Source organism: Macaca thibetana, chromosome 12, assembly GCF_024542745.1.
Source record: "Macaca thibetana thibetana isolate TM-01 chromosome 12, ASM2454274v1, whole genome shotgun sequence".
Classification (NCBI taxonomy): Eukaryota; Metazoa; Chordata; class Mammalia; order Primates; family Cercopithecidae; genus Macaca; species Macaca thibetana.
The window spans coordinates 31,667,199-31,693,139 of NC_065589.1; the positions used below are offsets into that span (position 1 = coordinate 31,667,199).

The 25,941-nt window shown below is 35.3% G+C and overlaps 1 pseudogene; it reads right to left on the bottom strand.

The window, feature by feature from the left end:
- Positions 1–23,829: 23,829 nt before the first annotated feature.
- Positions 23,830–24,346, bottom strand: LOC126932524 (60S ribosomal protein L31-like; annotated as a pseudogene).
- Between the last annotated feature and the right edge of the window lie 1,595 nt (positions 24,347–25,941).

Genomic DNA, 25,941 nt, shown 5'->3' on the forward strand with positions numbered 1-25,941 from the left:
CATCATAAAGGAAAGGAATATTGCTCTCTTGAATTTGCATTGAAATGTCCTGAGTCCTGAAAAAATAGTAATAGTTGTTTTAGAGAAGTTAGCAGACTATGGCCCTTAGGCCATACTCAGCCTGCCACCTGTTTTTGTAATAAACAAAACAAACAACAACAACAACAACAACAAAATCCCCAAGTTTTATTGGAACACAGCCTCGCTCATTTGTTTCCCTACTGCCTATGGATGCTCTGGTGCTACAACAGCAGAGCTCAGTAGTGATAGAGATGGTATGGCCCATAATCTAAAATATTTATGCTGAAGCTCTTTCCAGAAAATTTTACCAACTTCTGTTCTAAAAGTAGAGCATGCAACTCAAACCCCTGGAAGTAGAGTGGGTGACACAAAAGCAGCTGCCAGCCAGCAGAGCTGTCTGAGCCTGCAGCTGAAGAGTCTAGGCTTGGCGAGCATCCGTCGCAACAACAGCAGCCGATCTTGTCCACATATAGCATCTATTTGCCCTCCGATCATTTGTCACCTTTCGTCAGCTATCCCCTGTATTGCAGTATCATGTATTTCCCCTTGTCAGTTCCTATGTCAGCTGGCTTCCAGTTGAATAAAGACAATAAAAAGTACAGGGGGAAAAATGGAAGAAGAGAAAGAAATCTAAGTATTTCTCGACCTTTTCTGTGCGTTTGGCAGCTTCTTGTGCAGAGATTGTACCTCTTGTATGAATCCATTCCCTGATAGACTCGCCTTCTGTGGTTTCAGACTCCACCTTGTAATCATGATTCCAAATTCTGATTATATGATTTCTTCCTTGTCATTCCAGTTTAGGGCACACTGACTTGTTGCTATTGCTAATCTTAAGGGTCATTCAGGACCCCATGTTGGAATTCTCAGTACTTATATCACTTAACTTCCTCCCTACATTAAATTCCCTTTGTTGTAAATAATTGAGGTCATTTCCACTTTTCTAGTAGGCAAGGGTCACTGGTATCTCAGAAGAGAGGAAGCAAAGCAGCTCTGCTTAAGTGGTCCCTTTGTGCTATAGGGGTTACTAGCAGCTTCAAGGATCAGGGATTGTGAACAATAACCAGGCTTAGTTTGGAACGCAGTTAAGTCACATCTTGAGGATTCTGTGAAACACTTATGTAGTAATAAAATTCTTATAGGAGCAGGTGAGAGCTTGGCGTCAGTGAAATTCAGGCACAGATGTTGATTGACGTCAGTTATAATTGAGGAGTGGTAAGGAACAGGACATTCAAGTTCCAAAAAGGATTCCATCTTGAACTATAGTGCTATTGATTTGTCACTGTGTGTAATGCCATTCAACATTTTCCTTAAACACTAATTGACAGAGTTACAATTTCTTCTAACAAAAGAAGAAATTGATGAGATTTCAATCTGATGATGTTTTAATTACTGTCATTAAATATACACATGAGCTTTCAGACTTAAATGCCCTCTCCCAATTCTACTTTGGTAAATTCTTTGGGAGTTATAGAAGTCATTACAATTCAGACTCATAGTGTGATAGGAAAAGTCAGCCCTAGTTAAATGCCATCAATAGCTAATGCAGTTTGGACAGTTTAATTATGTACTTGTCTGAACACGTGTCACACTTCTGGTGACTTCAAAGCAATGTAGTCTTCAGCACTAAAATTTGCAGTGTTTTATAATCAATCTTATTAGTGCTTCTTCACGTTACAAGACTATATGAGATATGAAGAGGTTAAGTAACTTGACCAAGGCTATCCCGAACTGACAAGAAAAAATCGAGAGCTGAAACAATTAGCTAAGTGGTTCAAGCAAAATTAACAACCCATCTTTTTTTAGGGGGTGGGAGGAGTTTAAATTACTTAACTAAGTATCTGATAATTACCTAAACTCTCAGATGTCAGATTAAAATCATGGTCCAAATTCAGCGTCACAATACTTAGTGTATTTCTTAGTGCTGTGTTTTTCATTGAAATCATAAACCCTTTGTTTCGTATTTTAAAATTCTGTCACCGTTTTTGAAGTGTTACATATTTATATCGCCACCTGGTGGACTGATTTGTAATGAAGGCAGGCCTATGGCTTGGGGTGGAAAAGGTGAGAACAGATCATCCTGGCGTCATTCATCCTTTTAAAAACACCTTTTCTCTCAGGTGCCTCACCTCTAACGCTGTACTTGAAAATTTTGTTCTGAATATAAACATCCAGAGAAGGAAATTCAGAATCATGTTATTAACAGACATGTTTTGCCTCCACAAGGAGAAACAGATAAATGAAGTTCCCAGTGGCCAGGAAAACATGAACATATGTTAAAGTCATTAATGACTGTGTTGCTTCTGTTTAGCAGCAAGGTATAATGACACAACCGATTTGCTTTTTCCTCATTATGTGGTGTTAATAAGGAGAGTAATTGTGACAGGGAAGATAGGGATGACTGTATTTTTTAAATTAAAAGTAATGGATAAATTTAGTATAATATTCATCTTTTTCTAGACATAATACATTTTGTAGAAAATTTATTTGAAAGTTCTCTTATGAGACATATCTGCTACGCCCTTAGAGATTGGGACTCTGTTTTTGTGTGTTTATTCTCATACTATAACCACTTTAGGACAGAACTGCCTTTACTGAAGTTATTTGTGTTGGTCTGTTTTCACATTAAGACAATTTTCCAGGGTCATTTCTGTAGGTTTTTTTTAAAATGTAATATTCCTTGCATGTCCGGGGTACTAAGAGTTCATGCCTTTGTCTTTGGAGACAATGGTGTCCTTGCAACTGACAAGCTTCTTTAAAAGGTATAAGCTTATTTCTGTTGAATCAGCCTCTTTACTTCTATACAACTCCTTTAAGTTTGTGATAAGAATGACTAGCATAAAGAGTAACTGGAGACATCCTTTATATCATTTAAACATTTTTCTAGCAGTTATGAAAACTAATAACCAAATCCTCAACATTTACTTCATAATTGTTAGAATATTCTGGTTATTAAACAATTTTATCTTAAAAATGAATGAATATTCATAAGATATTTTACTTCACTAAACTGGTATTTTACATACAATTTTTTCTTACAGTTTTTACTCATTTTCTAATTATTATCAGTTAATTGGTTAAGCAAATTAAGAAGTCAAGAAGTACCCAGTGATTACAAATTATACAAAATATTAAATATTTAAAATTAGTTTGGACCCTACGCAAACATTTCAGACCCAGTATATTTTCTTCATCGTCTTAGCATAAAACAGATACAAAAAGTCACTATTTGTATTTGCAACTACTGGATAGGTGAATGACACTTTAAAACTCTAGGGATCTGACAGTGAATGCACTGATACACACCAAGTAAGATATATTATAAATTTTGGTCTCATCCATAAAGACATACATTGGATAATCCAACACTTATTATTCATAGTAAAAGTAGTACTTTGGAACTTTTAAAAGACACACACACGTGCACACACATACACATATGCATACACACAAAAACACACACACACATCTGCTATGCAGGATTTAGGTCATTTAAAAGAAGCTTTGTGTACATAAAAATTCATTAATCTTTCTGGTCTTTTCAGTTGGCTTTGGAATATATAGGTATGTGTGTGTGTTTCTCTATATACATATATATTCAATGCTTACATAGTTATAGATATTACTAGTATTTTAGCTCAGTATCCAATACTATATTTGGCACCCTGTTAGTTGCACTCTGGTGATATTGTTGTCCCTCTGCATCTTTTGATCCTTTAATTTTACCCTACATGTTACATGAAATTATGGATCTGTATAATTTAGAAGGTCAAAAATTTCAAAAAGGTTTACTTTTAAACAAAAAATAACAGTCTGCAGTTTCTTCCCATATTTCCCAGTCCTCAGAAACAACTACTTTGATCTCCTGCCAATGATTATTTTACTAGTTACATTAATGCCTTTAAATAAGGTGGAGAGCATATCCCACTATGGAAGTGAGAAATCTGTTTTCTTTCCTTTCCTCACTTAATCTACAGCCTGAAATTCCTTTCTTTATCTCTTCAGAGAGAGATTACTGATTGCCTTTTTATTAGCTTAGTTTCCCGTTCTTTTTAAAAACATATTCAACCTCAATGCTTTTACCTCACTGCCTATATATTCTCTTAAAACATCCAAAGTAGGTATTCTACTACTGAATCTTCCTGAAGAATTCTCTCCTGGAAGCTTCTCATCTGTTCAGTGTGAACTGGTTGTCCTCTGTGCTGGGTATGCAGCTGGTAGCTTTATGATCTTTGTTGGTTTCATCATCTTTGTGGGTTTGGATCTTGTACTTTCACTAATTCGTGCTCACTTCTCTTCTGGATTACTCTTTTATATGGTGGAGCATGTTCTGAGAAAGGGTAGAAGAAGGTAAAATTTTGAGACCTTGCCTGATGAAATATCTTTATTGTCCTTTCATTCTTAATAGTTTGGTTACGTAGATAATTCGAGTTAGGAAATGACTTCCCCTCAGAATACTGACAGCATTCCTCCACTGCTTTCTAGTTTCCATTGTTCTTGTTCAGGGGTTCAAAGATATTATGATTCTTACTCTTCTGTAAGTATTATTTTTTTCTTTCTATAAATTTGTAGGGACCTTGTCTTTAATTCTCTGGATTTATATGACAATAGGCTTTGTTGCATGTCTATTTTAATCTATTTGGTGGATATTCACTGAGCTCTTTCAATCTGAAAACTTACTTCCTTCTCTTCTGAAAAACTTTTCTGGAATGAGTTCATTGATTTCCCTCCTCATCTCCCTTTTCTCTCTCCCTTGTTTGTTTGTTTGAGACACCGTCTCACTCTGTCGCCCTGTCTAGAGTACAGTGGCACCATCTTGGCTCACTGCAACCTCCGACTCCCAAGTTCAAGCGATTCTCATGCCTCAGCCTACTGAGTAGCTGGGATTACAGGTGCATGCCACCACGCCCGGCTAATTTTTGTATTTTTAGTAGAGATGGATGTTGGTCAGGCTGGTTTCAAACTCCTGACCTCAAGTGATCCACCTGCCTCGGCCTCCCAAAAACTCTAGGATTATAGGCGTGAGCCACTGTGCCTGGACCCCATTTTCTCTAAAATTCTTAGGCCTTGATGTTAGAATTCCTGGATAGATTATTTTTGTTTCCTCTCCCGAGTACATTCAAGACAAGCTTTTAAAAAATGTTTTCTTTCCGTGCATAGTTCCCATTTTCTTTTCCCTTCCTTTTCCTCTATTTTTAATGTTAGAGGATTTCCTCAAGTACCCAGTAGTCATGGGTTTTCTGCTTATATGTAACACCCAGACACTAACCATTGATTTGAAGCTCATAAGTGGATTTGGCAAATGTATACTTTGCCGTAGGATGCCTTGGGTGAGCCTTTTAGCTGAGGAACTTTGATGTCAAAACCTGGCTGATTTCCCAAAAAGGCATCTTCAGTTCTTTTGCCCAGAGGGTAGACTGGTACCTGTGTTCTGTGGGTTAAGGGGAAAGGAGGACTGGGGACTATTAACATCCAGTATACATACATTTCCTAATGCCTAGTTTCCCTTTCATACCTTTGATCTCAACTCTGTCTGGTGTTTCGCAGACACAGGAACAGACATTTTACTCTTTCCAGAGAATAAACCTCAGCCTTTTAGTGCAGTAAAGGAGGAACAATATCCTACTGTAAGAAAAGATGGAAAGGTATCTTATTTGTCTTTTAATGCAATTTCCTCATTTTCACTTTTGGAAGTATTGATAGAGCAATCCTCTCATTGGGAGCTGAAGCTTCTGTTCTTCCTTCTGAATCTGAGTGAATTTGCGACTGATTTTTACTAGTAGAATACAGCAGATCTCATGCTATGTGATATCAAAAGCTAGGTCATAAAGGGTCAGGCAACTTCCATTTTGCTGGCTGGGAATACTCACTCTTGGTGCCCTGAATCATCATAGAAAAAGCTCAACTGCCTTGAAACACCCTAGTTACTCTAGTCAACAATCCATGATGAACCTGCTTTTTGTCTATTCTAGCCCAGTCATTAGACTAAGTGGAAAATTAATTCCTAAAGTAGTTTCACCATCTGTCTTAGTCTGTTTGGGCTATTTTGACAAAAATATAGACTGGGTGCATTATAAACAATAGAAATTTGTTTCTCACAGTTCTGGAGACTAAGAAGTCCAATATCAAGGTGGTGGCAGGTATAGCACCTGATGAGGCCCCACTTTCTGGATCACAGATGGCCAAATTGAGCTTTTGGGGGCATCTTTTGATCAGCCACTAATCCCTTTTATTAGGGCTCTACCCTCATGATCTAATAATTTCCCCCAAAGTCCTACCTGCAAATATTATCACTGGGGAATAGGTTTTAGGATATGAATTTCCGGAGGGATGCTCATATTCAGCCTATTGCACCAGTCCCAGCTGTTCTAGCTCCCTGCCATTCAATTCAACCCCATTTTTCTCCCAGACATCATAACACAGAGAACAGCAGCCCTCACTGTGCACTTTTTGAATTACCAATCCACAGAAATGTTGTTTTTTTGTTTGTTTGCTTTTTACACTACTAAGTTTTGAGGTAGTTTGCTATGCAGCAATAGATAACCTGTACACCTGATAATGGTGATTCATGAGCCATTTAGGATTCTGATTCAAGTCAGGTCAGTTCTGGATTTTCTTCTCCACAGGCTTAAGATTCAGTTTATTCCAATCTGTTAGTTCCTTTGTTACTAGTAAAACTATGGTTTCTGCAGTCTCTTTTCCTGCATTCCCAGTTTTTCTACATGTAGGCTTTAGACAAATAAATCCCTTTTATTTCACATTCAAGGAATGCATAGTAGGTACATACATTCAAGCCATCTTTACCTGAAAGTCTATTGTTATTTGTAAACATCTAATCTTGTTCATATATACTCCATTGAACTCTATATAGAATGATTGTCATGAGGCGAGGTTTATTATGTTTTGTTAGTGTTGAACACATCTGGGCTAAAGAAACTTTCCACATTCCTGGTAGGTACTGCTGCTGGTGATCCTGATATTCCTTTGTTTACTGCTGTGAATAGCCCAGGATTTCATCTTTTGAACTGTGTCTGATATATATAAATATATATAATTTAAAAATATTTTTAAAAAATATATTTCATATATATTTCAGGTATGATACATATATATATGATATATATATGTATTTGCCTCATAGAGCTATTTTAATTTCTAAATAACCGACTGAAAAATGTAACCAATAACAATGTCATTGAAGTACGTGCCTCTGCAGCAACTCTTTCTCTATAAGAAGTGAAAACACCTCAAGTGGTGTACATATTGATTTCATTTTAGCAGTCGTGTAAAAGGAAAACTTGAAAGCAGTGTGGAGATGCCACCATTCCATTGTTTAGAACTTCCATGAGACCCTGTTCTCTTGGATAAGTCTTAACACTTCAGCCTAATAGCTAAGCCCTCCTTCAGCTAAACCCACTCATCAGATTTGACCTTAAATTTTATTTACTTCCTACTGGTCAGATGGTGTCTTTTCAACAGTGCCTCATGTAAGATAGTCTTTTGATCATCTTTTGAATCAAGCTCAAGTTTTATTTCTTCCAAGAAATCTTATATAGTGGAATGAAAAGAGAGCTGTACTCATCTCAGAAGAGCTACAATTCATGTACCAGCTCCTTCTCTAAAGTCTTGGTTTGTTTCCTCGGAAGTTTGGGGTAATTTTTTATAATCTCTAAACACAGTGTTCCTCATCTCTCATCTATAAATGAAAATAATAATGCCTTTCTCAGTTTTCCTGTGACAGAAAAGGTAAGGATGTTAAAATATTTGTACACAATTGTCATGAGCTAATGAAAGCATTAAACCACAGGGACAATTACCAATAGCAACTGCCTAGAGTTTTGTACTACACATATCTAACGCATATCTGGTTCAATTTTATATTTTCACCCTTGTTTTACTTTCTTGCTCAATAGATTCACATGAACATGCTTTATGTGTTTCTGGAAGAGTTTTGATTAAATACAAATTTAAAATGTATTAAATTACTTAATGAAGAATGTTTAGCCTATATATTATGCTTTGAATTCTATTTATTAATATTTATGTTTCTAGACCATATGTTAGGTCATACATCATATGAGAATTATATTGCCAAATTAATTATGATCAACTGAAAGACAGGTAAATTGTATCATGTATTCTTTTGTGTCCTTCTTCCAAATCTAACTGGTTTCAGATGGGCAATAAGTGATTTCTAAATGCACACAGAGTATATTTGGCAAAACATTTTCCAATACAATGCCACAGGGATTTGGAGGTTTAAAAAAAAAAAAAAGCAGTTTATCTTACAGATCTAGAATTTATGACTCATTTTTTGCACCAACCAATGGCTTCCTCAATTGCATTTTTGCAATTTTTCCAACCTTTCTACTAAAACATATTTTTTCCTAAATATATTCTAGTTTTGTATTCAAATATTTATTCTTACCCCAATGACTCACTTTCAACTGGTTTTAAGTTGTCTGAAACATTTCCTTGTTTATTCCGAAACAACATTCAACACAACTACCTGATTTTGTCCATATTTGTTTCATTAAACCTTGAACATTGGTATTGGTCTATAATTTTAAAACAAAATTATAGCTGGTAGAATTTTGCAAATAAACCACAAAGTGCTAAAGAAAGAGTGATCATATGTCTCAGAAGAGTTAACACCTGGCCTTATTAACTTAGTGATGCAAATTATCTAGATAGCTTAGACTATGGTGAATAATGCATCTATTGAAATTATATTTTACTGAATATTTTCCTTGAAGCCAATTCACACAGTTGACATGAAATGCTTATATAATCTTTATTTGTAAAGAAAATAAACCTCTACAATCTAAATCATCACAAATTCTTAACATATGATGGGGCACATCAGTTCCCCTTCTGTTGGGTAGCCCTAAAATTGTTTTCCTCTCACAAAATGTATTCTATTTTTTTCTGTTCCAACATCCAGAATGGAAAGATTCAAACTTTCCCCAATGGAAAGGCTGTCTGAAAGAATTATCTCCTCCAACTATGTGTCCTATGAATGGCCTTATCTACCCGTACTGTAGGATTCCATTTTCAGTATTCCCAGACTTTTTGGCAATAGGTGATATGCAAATGAGAAGCACAAAATCATGGCAAACATCTATTATTAGTGCTCTGCTGCAACAGTCATCTTTACACTGCAGGCCTCTAGGCTTAAGTGAAGAATACAATAATCTAATTCAATTAAAAGTGCATCTAGAGAACCATGTAAATTTACACTCAGTGTTGATAACATGTTTTGTAGCTTTTAATATTTCCTATCAGGTACTATCCATAACCATCTTTGTAGTCTCTCTAACAGTTTCCTGGTGTTTCTTACTCCAGCCATTCAATTTAAAATTTTAGCCAAAGTGTTTATTTCATGTTTGTAGTATTGAATGTGAATAAAACAAATGACACACCCATCTTGTTACACAGATTAAATATAAGCTTCTTCCAGAACAATACTTTTGTGAGATTAATATCTCATTAGTGAGTGGTATGAATATCGTTCTATCAATATTTAACAGAAAAGATTCTGACTTTGAATTCTAGTCACCAATAATTAACACCCATACTGATGTCGTAAATGAAAAGATTTTGCATTCATTTTGTTGGCAGAATGATTTGAGACCAAGGAGGAAATGCTGTTTGACAACCTCTGCACATTCTTCATTCTAGGGAGAAATGCATTCTGCTGGCTGTCCAATCAATTATGTAGACAAAATGAATTTCATCATAATTCTGTCAACAAAATGCTAACTTGGTTAAATTATTCTCTCCACAAAATGAATTAACTTAAAAATCCTTTTGTCCACAAAACAGATTTAAGCATTTAGTGAAGCCTTGTAAATACTATTGTCTGTTAGTTTAGTATGTGTAATGCAAATATGTGGATTGCCTATGTCAGCATATTTAGTTCTTCAGAGGTTATGGACCTGTCTGGTGCAGCTTCCTTTTTTCATTTACAGTCAAGTGGAGAGCAAGGTCGATTATTTAGAGAATAGTGTATGGTAGATAAATGTGGCATTGTCCAAAAGTACTGTAAGTTGGATCCATTTGGACATCATGCACTTTTATAAAGTATAATAGGCTTATCATGTGAGTCTTTAATTACAGCTTCAAATTCAACAAGTCATTTTAGGGATAATTTTTTGTAAAGAAAAGTGACTGATAGTGTAACTTCTTGACAAGTTACTGCCAAAGGAAAACTCTTTAAACATACACTATATCATTTAAAAAGTATCCATGACCACCTTCTAGAATATTATTCTCCTATTTCATCATATTAGTGTTTTTAAATAAATGTCTTGGTAAATGCATGAATGGTGAACTATGTAATAATTTTAAAAAAATTAATTGGACCAAGCTTAGCTTACTTCATAGCATCCTTTTCAAAGGATTGTTCAACAACCTGATATCCAGAAACAAACTGATATTCACTTATTGTTAAACACTGACTTTGCTTATTAAAATATGAAGTAGAAGTTTAAGCGTAATATTTTTCCTTTTGATTACTATATTTATTCAATCATGTAGACTGGCATTTATCACCAAACCTAAATCCAACTAGAATAGAGAGTTTTACAAGTATTAAATATCATCTTTTCTTTCTATACTTTATTGGCTTTATTTAATAGGCTTGCCTATTAAATATTAACTTCTGTTATACTATTAACCTCTCTTATTCCAGTAGTTGTCAAATTATTTGATGTGAAAGATGATCATGTTTCATATCACACCTTCACAGGATTACGTTTTTGTTCGACTGGAATAGATTAGGCAGAAAGAGAGAGTTAATAGGAAAGTAATTAGATAGCTTTCGTAGAAAATGTTGTTTATGATTGAGAAGCATAAAGTTTAGGTGAGTTCCAGCAATGGTAACAATATGGAAAAGAGGTGTCTTTCCCAAACATTGGATAAAAACCAATAAATATATACTGTTGTTTAAAAAATTAAAATGTGGTGATAATTCTGTATCACTTAAAAAAATAATGTCTTGAACACACACGTGCATGTATCCTTTTGGTAGAATGACTTATTTTCCTTTGCGCATATACCCAGTAATGGGATTCTTGGGTCTAATTGTAGTTCAACTCTTAGTTCTTTGAGAAATCTCCAAACTGTTCTCTATAGTGGCTAGACTAATATACATTCCCACCAATAATGTATATGTATTTCCTTTCCTCTGCAGCCTCACCAACATCTGCTATTTTTCGACATTTTAACAAAAGCCATTCTGACTGGTATGAGATGGTATCTCATTATGATTTTGATTTGCATTTCTCTAATGATTAGTAATGATGAGTATTTTTCATATATTCGTTGGCAGTGTGTATTATCCTATTTTGGAAGTGTCATTCCATGTCCTTGCCTACTTTTTAATGGGGTTTTTTTTGCTTGTTGATTTAAGTTTCTTATAGATTCTGGATATTAGGCCTTTGTTGGATGCATAGTACGCAAATATTTTCTCCCATTCAATAGATTGTCTATTTCCTTGATAGTTTCTCTTGCAGTGCAGAAGCTCTTTAATTAGGCCTCACTTTCAATTTTTGTTTCTGTTACAACTGCTTTTGAGGACTTAGCCATAAATTCTTTTTCAAGTCCAACATTGAGAAGGATATGTCCTGGGTTTTCTTATAGCACTATCCACAATAGCAAAAACATGGAATAAAATCAGGTAACCATCAACAGTTGATATGGTTTGGTTATGTTCCTACCCAAATCTCATCTGGAATGATAGCTCCTATGATCCCCACGTGTCACAGAAGGGACCCAATGGGAGGTAATTAATCACGGAGGTGGTTACCCTCATGCTGTTCTCATCATGGTGAGTGAGTTCTTATGATATCTGATGGTTTTATAAGGGGCTTTTTCCTCTTTTGCTTGGCACTTCTCCTTCCTTCCATCATGTGAAAGGACATGTTTCCTTCCTCTTCTGCTACAATTGTAAGTTTTGTAAGGTCTCCCCAGCCATGTGGAACTGTGAGTCAATTATACCTCTTTATAAATTACCCAGTCTTGAGCAGTTCTTGTAGCAGCATGAAAACAAACTAATACGACAGTGGACTAGATAAAGAAAATATGGTATATATACACTATGGAATACTACATGGCCACAAAAAAGAATGAAATCATGTCCTGGAGGCCATTATCTTAAATGAAAGAATGCAGAAACAGAAAACCATATGTCAAATATTATCACTTATAAGTCGGAGCTAAGCATTAAGTACACACGGACATAAAGATGGGAACAATAGACACTGAGGACTACTAGAGGTGAAAGAAATGGAAGGGCAAAGGGCTGAAAAATCACCTGTTGGCGACTATGCTCCCTAAAAGGGTGACGGGTTCAGTCATACCACAAACCTCAGCATCATTCAATATACCTTTGTAATAAACCTTCCCATGTACTGCCTGATTCTAAAAACTTGAAAAAGAAAAATAACAATAACAAACAATGTCTCCAATGGTTTTACTGTCAGAGTGAAATAAACGTATCAATAAATGTAGAGATCAGCAGATATTCTTTCTGGATAAGAAAAAGATGCAATAAAACCATTTAAGTGTATATGCGAACTGAATTTCACCACTGGGTTTGGACTTGAAATAAAATGAAAATCAATAATAGAGTTCAGAATTATTTTTTCTTTTCGTTTAGTTTTGCTTCTACTAACTCCATTGCTATACTCCTAGCATGAGAGCAGAGACTGGCGGCACTTAGCACATGTGCAACAAACATGTGTTGAATGATCAAATGAACAATCATAAATTCTCCTTCTCTGAGTACACCAGATTTTATGTAACTTAACCAAGATATACAATATTTTGCTTTCTCCCTAAAAATGTTAATCTTCTGTCATAAATAACAGCAACGGGTGAAGAAAAGCAGCAAGTAAAAAACACTGCTAGACCAGTCTACTTTTGACAACAGAGGCAAAATTCTCATTTGCAGGAATAAAAACGAGTTCTAATGAGATTTGCTCCTGTTTGGGCCAAATATATGCATAAGAATTGGGTTTCCATTTTTTTTTCCATAAGATCATTTTCTAATCTGTTACACATAGCAGACACAAACTTTAAAAACTATTGTATTTAAGAGAGTTCCAGATAATGTAATCCAAGCCATACTACTACTAATAACAAAGTTAAGGACAACAGTGACTAAAAATGATACAGTTAAGTCCTATGACAAACTTCAAAAATTCTAGAAAACAGAATGACCAGCTGGAAGCCATAGTAATGAGGATATTATCATTCTCAAATTTTGAATGCTTGAAAACATTGTAATACAATACTATTATGATTCTCAAAATCTCTGCTAGAGTGACATTTTCTTTTCTAATTTTATAGTCACAAATTAAGACTGGAATATACATACTGGTATTTATATATGTATGCATACATATATATGTTTATACATACACCTATATTTACATACATATATTTGTGTAATTCTGTAAGTCCTGTTTTATTTTAGGATATAAACAAAATTACATGATTCACATCATATATCACATATATATCACATATAAAGCACCAATGATTAAATGTTGGTCACATAGTCCATAGGCTGATTCAAAACACATTATATAAAATGGAGAGTATTTATTACGTTAATTTTATACTATAGATGTTTGGCAACATAAAAACGATTATATGATAATAGCAATTATCTCTGCTTCCTTTTCATATTTTACTTATTTTTTTCCAACCATAGCCCATATTGCTTTCTAATAAAAAAGCATTTAAAAATAAAATATCTTTTTATAACCTCAGTATAAGTGTGTGTGTGTGTGTGTATGTGTGTGTGTGTATATATATAAATAAATAATATCACAAGGCTGGGTTCAGTGGCTCATGCCTGTAATCCCAGCACTTTTAGGAGGTGGGTAGATCACTTGAGCCCAGGAGTTCAAGACCAGCCTGGCCAACAGGGCAAAACCCTTTCCTCACAAAAAATACAAAAATTATCTGGGCGTGGTGGTGCACACCTGTAATTCTAGCTACTAGGGAGGCCGAGGTACACGAATTGCTTGAACCTGGGAGGCAGAGTTTGCAATGAGCTGAGACTGTACCACTGCACTTCAGCCTGGGTGACAGTGAGACTCTGTCTCAAAAAATAAAAATAAATAATAATACATATTTTAATAAGCTACATTAACAATAAATTATTTTTTCAGGCTAACATTATATAGTATATGTGAGTATGTACGGATATCTTTGTGAATGTGGTGTGGCAAGGGGAATAAGGAAACATACTTTCGTATTATATGTGATACTAAATACTGATTACCACTTTATGTAGAAATAATACCAAAATGCTTGTAAACTTTAGGGGTCATATGTGTAGTCTTGTCCAATTCTACAGTGTAGAGCCAAGTTTGACCAAGATAAACTCCTTTATAACATGATATCATACTTATACTCCTACACCAATCAGTCATTGGAGATGTACCTCCCAGGGAAGGGACATAATCATGAGCAAGCAGGCTTTCTGAACATGAGGCACTCCCAGAAGGGGCTGTCTACTGACAATATTCCCAGCAGCTGGAGAAAGAAGACTTTCCTCAATTAGGGATCTGGAGGGAACATCACGAAATTCACAATGAACCTTTTGCACCAATCTAATCCTTCAGCTCCAACAACATATAACAGTACATTTTCTAAGGATCGAGTTGTTTAGTTTAAAATGACACATACGGTTGTGTGTTTATGTGTGTAGAAGAAAGTGTGAAAAGTCAGAGACAGGGATCTTTAGACATGCATTCCTGATCAGGCTCGGGCACTCCAAGGTCCCATTCTTGTAGAAAGTTTCCTTGCCAAGTTTGAAGTGAAAAAGTTTCTGTTCATTTTTCCTGGACTTCTGAGTGATAATTAGTGGATCCATGATATAGTCACATATTCACAGAAATAGTAAAGTCTAAATCCATACTGAGGAAGGAAAATATTTTTCCTAATTGCAGTACTAACTACACAGATTTCTGGCCAAAAAGAATACAGATTTATAGTACCGCACTGACCAAGATTGGTCCATTTTATTTACTCTTCTTCTTTCAGACTGTACCTTAGACCTGAAGCAGAGGAAATTGTCTTCTTACCTTTATTTGCCTGGAGAAATTATATTCTTTTCTCAGGATTAAGCATAGGTGCTATGTTCTCCAGTGAGCTATTCCTAATTCTCAACATGAATTGAAATGCTCTCTTTTGTGTTCATATAGTATTCAATGAAGAACTCCAATTATGTATTTATCATACTAAAATTACCTTTACTTATAGAACTCTTATACAGTAGAATGAAAATTTCTTAGACTTCAGGGCTGTTTCTTAAAATGTATTTTTGTCTTAGGAGTAATGAAACCACTAGCTGTCACATAGAAGGCACTTACTATTGAATAGGAAAATGGCAGATTCTACACAACCCCATTCCTGTATAAAAAGTGTGCTCCTAAATAGAGGATTTGGGTGAAAAATGAATTGATTCATGTCTAGTTTCCATTAGTTGAAAGCCCACTGTATGCTGGGCTGGGAAATAGGCAGTGTTAACGTTATCACTTTGCATCCACATGTTGATTCCATTATAGAGCTATACAACAGATATAGAAACTGAGGCTTAAAGAAGTTAACAAAAAAATAAACATGTTATGGGTAACACTGCTAGTAAAGGATAGAAATGAGAACCAAGTGATCTGTTTTTTTTTTTTTTTTAAACAAAGACCTCCATAGAACTCAGCTGCCCAAAGTTGGTGAAGTTGGTGAAACGCATTAATTTTTTAGCCAATAGGGTCAAATGAAATATTGTATGGAAAAGTGGTTAGCAAGTGACAATGTAGTTTTTAAAATTCCTGGTTGTCATAATATTTGTTATTCTGTGAAGCTTTTGCGCTTACAGATTATTATTATTATTATTATTATTAAAAGGGCTCACATAACCAATGTCCTGTTTCACAGGGAAGGCTAATCTTGGTTAGAAAGCTTATTTCTATTATACTTTCTGTCAGCATCAGAAAACGAAAGAAAAAGTGCTTCTACACTGATGTTTTCTATTTTGTATTATAATTACTATCTATTCCAGCAATTGCATTTTTGAAAGAAATAATAGAAAAGAAGCAGGCTATGGTAAGCAAAGAAGCATATTGGTGATAACTTCATGTGAATAGTGACAGTCTTTTGAGTTGCCAGCATTACACAAAAAACGTGTTGGAACCAAAATGATAACTTGAGACTGGCTACATTGTATCACTAAATACCATTTCTCATCTACATCTTCTTGTACAGGATGAGAAGTTAGTGTTTAGCAGAAGTGAAAGTGAACAATAACAGGAGCAAAATGTTGCGTTAATATTTAATGTAGTACTTTTTGAGAGTATAAAGGGAATAAAACCATTCAAATGCAAATGTAGTCTGTAAGGATGTTTTTCATTTAAATGTTTTACTGACAATACCTTTATGTTGCTGAAGTTTTCCTTGTGAGAAATAAGAACATGGTAAATAACTGTAAACTTAGCTTCTAATATTTTTATATGAGTCTGTGATGGTCTTCTCACCTTTTCTATAGTTCTCTAAAACAGTAGTTCCTAAACTTTGGAACTTCACACATCGGTAAATAAGGATATTTTCTTTTAAAACTACCATATAATGTTAACCATTATTTAATAAAAGTAATTTTAACCCAATAATTACAAAATAAATGATAGTCCTCTAATTGAACATAGTTGGTTTTATGAAATACCATGCAAACAGTTCTTTTTTCTTCCTTCCTTCTCATTCAAACACAGAAAACCTATGCTTGGCAGACAAACACAATTTTCATTTTCATCTCAATTGAAAAAAATATACACAGATAGTTCTTGGATTTGAAGTGGTGTTTTGTTTGTTTGTTCTTGAGATGCAGTCTCACTCTCTCCAGGCTGGAGTGCAGTGGCATGATCTCAGCTCACTGTAACCTCTGCCTCCCAGGTTCAAGCGATTCACCTGCCTCAGCCTCCCAAGTAGCTGGGACTACAGGCTAGTGCCACCACACTCAGCTAATTTTTGTATTTTTAACAGAGACAGGGTTTCACCATGTTGGCCAGGATGGTCTCGATCTCTTGACCTCGTGATCCACCTGCCTCGGCCTCCCAAAGTGTTGGGACTACCAGCCTGAGCCACTGCCCCCAGCCCCAGTGTGCTTTTATAAACTAATTCACTTCTAATTTAACCTTATTCGATTTCAATGAAAAAGTCAGATACCTGAGAAAGTTCACTTTGCTTGGTGTTCACAGAATTTATTCTAGGCCTCAGTTTACTTGATTGCATATTTCAAAGAGTAGATTCATATTGAAATGCTAAATTTCAATAAGAAACAAATGTTCTATAAAAGAAATCGATCAAACATTTTATAACTTATGAAAATTGACTATTCTTCTAAGATATTTGGACCAGAGAGTGTTTCTTTAATGATAAAATCATTTTATCTTTTTCTTGTTATTTACAGAACAGAATAAAAAAGGCTGCCTAATTCCCTAAGCTATTATATCACAACATCCGAATTTATGCATATGTTCAAAATGGCTTCACAAGCTTGCAGAGAAGGACATTAATGTCAGTGGGGGATATGATTCACTACTTTAATATGCTCTGTTTATGGATTTCAAGACAAATAAAACATATATGATCTCCAGTAAGCAAGTGGGTAAATAACAGTTGAAATAAATTGGTTAAGAGAGAATTTCTCCCTAATCCCTATGATTCTGATAAACTCATTTCAGGAAACTATATTCATTCCAAGGAAAATAAAGAGTAAATAAGAAAGAATTTTAGAGCTGAACAAAAATAATTAAGGATTTTTATGAGAGAAAAAAATAAATCACTTGGCTAAATAGCAACCAAATAAGGGTTTACATTAATATGAATACTCATCAGGCACAAATACAAAAGAAACATTATTTGGCAGACTGCATGGAAACCTAAGTAAAAACAGCTAATATCAAATGATTTTCTTAAAGAAATCTTAAATTATTTCTCAGAGATTGAAGAAGGTGACTGCTTAACTCTGAATCCAGCATTTTTAAATTCCAAAAACACTATGCTTTCTCATTATTCATATAACTCCAAAGAAAAAGAACAACACTCGAGTAGTTCCTATCAAAAGTTTTACACTTCAGTGTTCATATATTTACCTACAGGTTGTGTGCAAGACAACTCTGGTAAGACTGTGTATTCAGAAACTCCTCAGGACAGCACCCATCCCTGCTGTCTTATTCAGGACCATGCGATGCTAATTAAGTATAGTCAGTAACAGGACTAAGCTCTCCAAGAATGGCTGGGATCCAGAAAGAAGACAGCTGAAGGAACTTGTCTGAAGGATCAGGTATTAGGAGGGTATCAAGACGGCAAGCCATAAAGAAAGGAAAGGGTGTGTGTGCGTGTGTGTGCAGGGTATTCTCCATATTTGAGATGAGCAGCAGACAATGGCAGAAACAGTGTTAAATGAGCAAAGCACAGGATTGTGAGTTTTAGGTCGAAGCCAAAGAGCTGGCGTCAGTGAAAACTGAGATTCCAATAAGGACACCCGATTTTTTCAGAGTATAAGAAAGACCCTGAAACTAGAGGAGCCGAGGCAGTTAATACGGAATCAAATCAGGGATTTGGGCACATGAATATAGACTGAAACTCCATTGATAGGGCTACAGGGAAGAAAACAGGGACTTAGTCATAGGAGAACAATGAAGACTCCAAAACTCAGGATACTAAAAGCACGACAAATGCCACAATGATAGTAAAAGACAAGACTGATTCATAAGCTTTTAAGATATTCGGAGTTTCATTACTTGAAACTCTTCTCATAATCTGAACAGAGTCCAGATCTGTGGCAAAAATGAAGCAGAAAACAGGACTTAATTTGCCAGTCTTTAAAGATTCTAATCTTTTTTTTTTTTCTTTTTCTTCTTTTTATGAGACGAAATCTCACTCTGTCATCCAGGCTGGAGTGCAGTGGTGCCATCTCTGCTCACTGCCATCTCCACTACCTGGGTTCAAGTGATTCTCCTGTTTCAGCCCCTGGAGTAGCTGGGGCTACAGGTGCCCACCACCACACCCAGCTAATTTGTATAGTTTCAGTGGAGATGGAGTTTCGTGCTTGGCCAGGCTGGTCTCCAACCCCCAACCTCAGGGAAAGATTCTAATCTTTGGAACAGGATCCTCAAAGATCTGTAAATTTCCTCAGTTGTAGTAACAGCAGTCTTTCAGCTTTCAAGTTATCTCACAACTAAGTCAGCTAAGCATTGTACAATTCTTCCCAAGGATCTGCTGGAAGAAGAGAAGCTGGTCATAGGAAGTACTAGTAGTATGAGGATCGAAAGCACAGTATAGGTAGTATTGGTTTCTAAGTCTTCCGTACTGGCATCCATTGACATACTGCCACAACTTGCCTAGCAAGTTACTGTTTATCTTGTAAGTTTAGTTACCTCAGAGGAAAATGTTAGAGTTCCAATCAATTTAACTCATTTTATTCCATTCACAATTATTTATTGGTAACTATCATGTGGCAGGCATTGTACTAGGGCTTAGAAATACAGACATGAATAAAAGAATAGTTTTCAAAACCCAAACTAGTCTAGCAAAGAAATACACATAAACATCACATACATCTCGCAGTAAGTTTTTATGACTCCTTTATAAATGCAGCAATGGGACCATGCAAACACTAACAAACTCATTAACAAAGACAAAAGCACAGAATGTGAGTGATTAACTCTGAGGACTTTTTGTTCCTTTTTCTTTTTTGAGACAAGTCTCCCTGTGTCACCCAGGTGGTGTGATCACAGCTCCCTGAAGCCTCGACCTCCTGGGCTGTTAGAAGGCTATTGAAAAAGGTCAGTGACTAACTCCCCACTGACATTAAAATTTGTTTAATCTCTTCAAAACACAAAATCAGGGTGTGTCATAATTGGGTTATTACCAGTTTTTTATGGGGCAGGCAGGTGTTTGGGAAAGAATAGGTTGAATTATTTTGTCAAGTTTTAAAAGTTTAGAATGGTTTACCAGGCCGGGTGTGGTGGCTCACACCTGTAATGCCAGCACTTTGGGAGGCTGAGGCAGGCAGATTCCCTGAGATCAGGAGTTTGAGACCAGTCTGGCCAACATGGTGAAACCCCATCTCTACTATAATACAAAAATTAGCAGGGGGTGGTGGCGGGTGCCTGTAATCGCAGCTAGTCCAGAGGCTGAGGGAGGAGAATTTCTTGAATCCAGGAGGCGGAGGTTGCAGTGAGCCCAGATCACGCCATTGCACTCCAGCCTGGGAAATGAGAGTGAAACTTCTTTTCAAAAAAAAAAAAAAAAAAAAAAAAAAAAAAACAGCCAGAAGAATGGTTTACCAGTATTTCCAGACTTGCCTTTTGCCTTATTCTCTTTTCCACCTGCTTTGGTGTCACAAGTCATAGTACCATTTTATCCAGAGCAAATGCACAAAGTGTCTTAGTCAATTTGTGGTGTCTGATTATAACCCTCAGCTGTCGGATAAGTTTTAGGAACTGAAAGAGCCATTACATAGACAAAGACAATAAAGTAGGAGAGGGAATCCTAAAAATCCCTCCATTCTTAAGCCAAAAACCAAACAAACAACAAACAAAAAAACCCAAAAACTGATTTGAAGACTGTCAGGCAAAAATGTTACTTTTCCTTTTTTTCATATGTTCAACTAAAAACTTCATATATAAGCGATTTAACTTTCTAATAATTTTTAAAATACAGATTTACAAACCTAACTAGAGCCAAGTATAGTATTTGATATATATCTTAATAAATATTCACTGAATAAAGTAATAGATGAGTTGGAGAAAGAATTACACTGTATAACACTACAAATTGAGATCAAAAGGATTATCTTACTATTCCTAACCTATCCTAATGGGATTACTTTTGACCTTGGAAAGGGAATCAAAGTGGTCTGTGAGCATAGCATTTTTACAGCAAGAGATAACCTTATCTAATTCAGGGAGGTAGTAGAGCTGATTATGCTGATCAAACCATACAAATGAGGAGTGCTGAATTACAGTCTTTGACTTGCTGCTACATTGCTTTGTGACCTTGTGCAAATCATTTAATCCTGGTTTCTGCATTGGGAAATGTACATAGAATTTACAGGCAGGTTAAAAATTTGGGTAGCTTTAGACCACAAGTCTTTGTAATAATAATAATAATTATTATTATTAAGAACCTTTATAAAAAAATTAATCATGACTAGTTATATTTATTCATCATCATTTTTAGTTGTAAATATGGACTTACTTTATAAATCTAATAGGAATGTGAAAGTCTCAACAGAATTGGTTTTACCATTTTTGAAATTTTCCTCCACAGAAACTTTAAGGTTTCTAACATGCCTAAATTGGTGCAGAGTAGTCTCATTTCAACTCAGAAATGCTGACCTTTTTTGGGATTCTGATTGAACTCTGGAGTGAAAAAAACAAAATTAAGTTACACTGATTATAGATGGGCATTAAAAGGTTATTCGTAATTTCTGCAAAGGGACAGTTATAGGCAAAGCATGTGTTCAACTGAAGCTGCAGTGTCTGATTGGATGATCAGGCACAGCAATTCTAATCTCATCTTGCACTCCGCTGTTGATTGCTGTTTTTTGTGTTATGGCTACAAAATCCCAGAATAGCAGTTACAGGATGAAGATGCCATCAGAGATTATAAAAATGAATTTGATTTTATATAGCATCTTTCATGTGCCTTGTGTTTTAAAAATGGAAAAGAAAACTCATGAAAGATATCCGAATGACAGAAACGGAAATGAACCTCACTATTTGCAGAACAGACATAATCCAATCCAATGGCAATGGAAACTTTTCCCACAAGAAGAAGTGAAACACAGTCCACTCTAGAGGCATTTGCAGGCATTGAAGGACCTGTGTCTATAAATAGACCACTTCTGTTTTATTTTCATGTGGGAAAAATTCCATAGAATTGTTTATAAAACATCGTATTACTGTCTTTCTTATCTTTAACCAGTAGATGAAAATAGTATCAAAGCTGGTGTTTCTAGTATTCACAACACGAGAACAAAAGAATATGGCAGGATTCAGTTTAATTCCAATGGCATTCTTAAGGAGTAAAATTTAAGTGCTCACCATTGAGCCAATTATATTAATATTTTGTAATGCCAAACCAAAACATATATAATGCCTCCGCAAGCTAGAGAGGGGGTTGAAAAATTCCAATGTAACGTAATTTCTCTTGTTCTTGTCTTATAATTAAGCATTTGTTATTAAACCTATCTCAGGAGGTATTTGGGGAAGAAAAACATGATTAGATGCAAAATGCCTTATGTTAAAAATGATGAGATAATAATAATATTCACTTACTCAGATGTATATTCTTTAGGAAAATCTTCCCTAAACACCGCCACCTCTCCTATGAGATCAGGACACCTGTTGTATGTTCTCATAATGCTGTACTTCTCCTTCATGGTAGTTGAAATGATTACAATACTACCTCTGATTAGAATCTGTCTTGCTACTAGAACATAACCTTCAGGTTTTGTTTGCCATCGTGTTGTCAGTAATTAGCACAAAGTATATTCAGTTAATATTTATTGAAATAGATTATTTCAGAAAGAAGCAATCTTATCTCCTACAAACCACAACTATCATCTAACTCCTATTCCTAAATATACCAATTTCAAAAGGGCATTGTCTTTGTTATAGATTCCAGAGTTTAACCTTGTTAATTGGAGCAAATAAAGCAAACAAAAGTATCTAAAGCTTTAAGAGACAGAATTTTCAGTCAGCTCACTTTCTTTTCCTGTAAAATCTTTATTGGCAATTTCTGCATACCCAACTCAGAAAGGTCAAGTGCTCCTAACCCGGCTGCTTCCTAAAGGAAGACACTCTGCTTTACTGAGAAACCATTTTCAGTTCATTTAAAACACTTCCGGACAGAAAGGGAAGAAGCAGTGTAACCATGGGGATTCACCTACTAAAAGATGTCCCTACCAAAAGGTTTCCCCATAAGTAACAACAATTTTAGGACAAAACTATGGTAATAATATTTTAAAGATGTAATTATATAGTGCTTTTCTACCTAGGGGTTCAAGACCTTATTATATTTGTCCTCTCAAGCAGCTTTCTAAAAATTACAAATGGCTCATCACACAAAAGCCAAGACAAAAAGCACAATATTAACATTCAGGGCCCATTTTCTTGGTTCAAGTAGATTATTCATTCTCCCATTAAACCTTCATCGTTCAAAAGATACTGACTGAAAAACCACAATTATACCTGTTTCTTAAATAAAAATAATCAGAATCTATAGCTCATTTATTCTAATAGTGATTTTATATCATTTTTATCATAGTCTCAGAATCCCGGCCAAAAAAGAAAAAAAGAGATACTCATAAAAATTATCTGGGGATTTAAGTGTATACATGTTTATATTTTTACTAATAGAAAAATTAGATTGAAATAGGTAGGTAGGTAGATGTAGATATGATTAACAGATCTTTTAGAATTCGACTTTAAGGAAACTCCATGCCATAAGGCTTAGCGCAGGACAACAAGGACTTCATTTTTAATACAGTCCTTTACAGTATGGCCACTGAGAAAAGATGATAGAGAAACTCAGGGGTGTTGTTTCAATTTTCAAATGAAAAACATTAAGACTTTAAACTTCTTTTGGATCATTCACAAAGAACGTTTTCAACACAGGTAGTACGACCCAGTCCATCTTATTTGATCTGAAATCCCCATCACTTTTTCAAAGTCAACAGTGTCCTTTGATTGTGTCACAAAAGAGATTTCAAGGAATCCCCTGTTCCTGCATCTTGGCCTTTTGTCCCATATCTTCTACTTCTAGAGACCCTAAATTTTTTTTTTCAATTTTATGACTTTATTTGATGTATTTGACGATCAGCGATTAGTTCTCATCCACACTGACTGTAGATTTTTGAAAGTGGTAACAGGTACATAGGTAATCAAAGTATAGAGCTTATTTGGTGAATCTTCATCCTCATTACGTTTTCTGGACAGAAGCACACGAATTCGGTATGGGACATTCGTTATTCCTTTGGCCCAGACAGCTTTGTTGAGCCTGGTATCAATGCGCACATCTGGAGTTCACATCTCCTTCATGGCAAATTTCCGAATCTCTTTGAGTGCCCGAGGGGCACGCTTCTTGAAGCCCACTCCATGGATACGCTTGTGAATGTTGATGGTGTATTCTCGGGTCACTACCTCGTTGATGGCAGAAGGGCCCTTTTTCTTCTCGCCACCCTTCTTTGAGGGAGCCATTCTGCCGAGTCCAAGTTGGAAAGGAAGCGAGACCCTAAATATTTTATTCAATTTTTTTTTCAGAAAATTTTACTTTTCTGTTTGAAATAAGGAGAGAAAAGATATTGTTAAGGGCAGAATTAGAAATATTTTGACTTACTACTCTCCAGGTGGAAATATTCAGTTTATTTCAGTCCTCACAATAAAGCCCTGTGCTAATATTTAAAAATTAATATGCTGGCTCCTGAAGTCATTTTTTCCTCCACAAAATATATAACCATTCACAGTTATTTTATTACTCAAATCATCAATGCACAAAGCATCTTGTTCTTGCACAAATGAAGGAAGAAGAACATGTGGCCAAAATTGAGAAGTAGGCAAAGTTCATCTTTGTTTCCACAAGATGTCAATTCAGCTGTCTTTTTCTGTTCTTTGGAATTCCCATCAAATATTCCTAATTATTTCCTAGTGAGCTAACATTTTCTCTACCATTAATACAGAGAAGTATACAAAATATGCCATCTTCTTTTGATTAAAATGTAGTGAAATATATTCAAAATTTTAACATTGTGTGAGCAAAGCAAGGAGTTAATCAAAGATTAGAATAAATGGATGTTTCATTTAACATTGACGAAAAGAGCAATGACGTCTAAGTGACAGCTACTGTGTTATGAACTTGATGTCCATAATAGTGAATACTTAACCATAACCATATGTGATAGGATGATTATCTGTACTTTGCAGATGAGAAAACTGTAATTCAGTGAAGGTAACTCAATTGCCCAAGATTACGCTGCTAGCAAATGGTGGAGTATGGTATAGTTTGATGGGAACCTAGTGTTGTGATTTCAAAGCCTTTTAGTCACTGTGTTACCCTAGATGACCCAGAGAAAGCAAGACTGCTTGTTGTCGGTTTAGCTGCTGCATTTTCAGTTAAAAAGAGATCTCTTCAGAGTATAAAGAACTATATTAGTACTAAAGAACTAAAGTCCAAAACCAGAGAATAAATCCCCAGAGAGAGTATTTCTGAAATGGGCTTGTTCTCCTAGGTCCAGACTATTTACATTTTTAGGAAACCAACTGAATTCCAGCCAAGATTACGGAACTACTTTTTATGATAATGGAAAATCTAGGATAATGAGAGAAGCCTAAAAAAGATTGGAGATAGACATATACCCTTTAATTTTTAAAAAGTGGTGAATTTTTTTTTTTAACAACCTATAGCCTAGTGAACTGGACTTTGATCATAGGCAAGATTCTCAAACACTAATAAAAACACGGTTTGTGAACAGCAAGGAGAGAAGAATCAGTAATTACCAGGATATAGCAGGAGCCAAATTCATATCAAATTCCCTTCTCTTCTGTTTTAAAACACATAAATTGTTAAGCCTAGAATATGGAGGGGGAAGTTATATTTGGAACTCAGCTAGATACTTGATAAAATATGTAATGTCTTTTCAGCCAGGATGGAGTGATAGAGGTTGTTTTGAGGGAAAAAATCATTAGATAAGTACCTCAGTGAGAAAATAATTGTATGTCATTTGAAATAGAGTCCTGTGGCTTGTCAGTCATATGGCTCTCACTGGGCATTGCTGTAATAAAAATCATCTGGGTTTTCATTGAAGCAACTTATGATTTGTATATACATAACATTTATAGGTAATAC